Consider the following 1,721-nt stretch of genomic DNA (forward strand, 5'->3'; position numbering starts at 1 on the left):
GTAGCAAACGAATTGCTCGACCGCTCGGGTTCAGTAACGCGTAGCCTGCAGTGCAATCGCTCGGGTTCAGTTAGGAGATGCCTCGCTCGGGTTCAGTTAGAGCCCAACGCCTCGCACCCACACGCGTACGGTACGAGAGAAACGCGCATCGCTTGGCCCCCGACCACCCACCATAACCGGGAACTCCCCGATATTTTCCTCGCCCTCTCTTCTACCACTGTTTTTTCCGTCATTGACGGCCCAAAGAATGTCAGCAGCTGCGTCTCCGGCCCGCCCAGGATGAAAAGCTCATTTTCTATCATGATTTTTTGTCATAGAAGTAGGAACCCACCACATCTATGATGATATCGGATTTTGTCACAATTATCGTCATAGAAGTGTCATAAGTATGACAGAAAAAAATTCGTTCGGCCCAAAATGTCACGGATGTGTCTTTTTTTGTAGTGTGCCTACTCCACCGATGCAGCAGACCCGCTGCCCAGCACCTCTCCCTCCTCACCGCTGTCTCCTCCCCCTACCCCTATAGCGTGTGGTGGCACACACGGCTGGCGAGCAAGATGTTAGTGATGCCAATTGCAGACATCACCTGATGGAGGGGCTCTGGCAGGAGGGCGGCGAAGTCTGAACCGGAGCCCGGGGCTCCGGCTTGGGATTCTCTTGGAATAGCAACGGTGGTTGGTGTCCGAGGGAACGAGAGAAGAAGGGCGTCGATGAGGGGTTCGATGGTGGTCAGGTGCTCTATGCAATCTGTTATTGCTCTCATTGTTAATCTACCTAGGCAGGGTGCATATGCAAAGCTCTAGATGCTCACGCTCTAGATGCCCTGTGCACCTTTTTCTGCAGAGCTAAGTATGAACTTACAATTTTTCTTACTGCAAAAAGAAAATTATTTCTTCTACAAATTATTGAAGAGTATTGAGTGTGAAGCCTCATTCAGTCTCAAAGTCTGGTAGCTTGTCAACAATCTAGCAGCTTCCTTGTGCATTTGCGTTATGCTTTCATGACAAAGGAGTTAATGCTTGATTTTGAGATCTAACTACTACTTTATGCAATTAGGCAAAACAAGAATTAAAGTTTTTGTATTTATCCCACTATTACTCAATTAGGCAGAACATGATTAAAGTTACTTTATTTATCCCACTATTACTTAAGTTATGCTTAGATTTTAATGGATTATAAGTTGGGACATCTAAAGGATACAAACATCCATGAAAATGCTCTCCTTGATTTTGCTCCTTAGCCCTCGAAAAAAATGTTTGAAGACTGGTCATGGATTAGAGGTCCATGGTAAGGACTACCATAGAGAAACGTACATCGTAATAGTACCACAAAGAAACGTACATGATGGAGAAGGTGTGCTAATACTTAGGTGTAGAGATGTCTGCGTCAACCTGCACCCATACATCAGTTGAAGTTAAGGAATGAGGACACCAATATATGGTTCGATGGGACTGTAGCAGCATCTGCAGGTGAAACGACCAACATTTTTTTATGCATAAGAAACACACAGCAAGAAGATGCAATGTGGTTGAGAAAAAAAATGCTATAACTTAAAATTCTTTTGGGGTAGAATCAGAAAGAAGATTTAAGGTGGTTAGTTCAAACATTTGAACCATGGCTTTAGTGGTCAAATTTGTGACTTTTAGAGCAGATACAAATGCATTATGAATTTCATATTATAGTTGTTATTTTCATGTTAACATGTCATAGAATTCATAAGG

The sequence above is a fragment of the Triticum aestivum genome, chromosome 4B, assembly GCF_018294505.1.
Source record: "Triticum aestivum cultivar Chinese Spring chromosome 4B, IWGSC CS RefSeq v2.1, whole genome shotgun sequence".
Lineage (NCBI taxonomy): Eukaryota > Viridiplantae > Streptophyta > Magnoliopsida > Poales > Poaceae > Triticum > Triticum aestivum.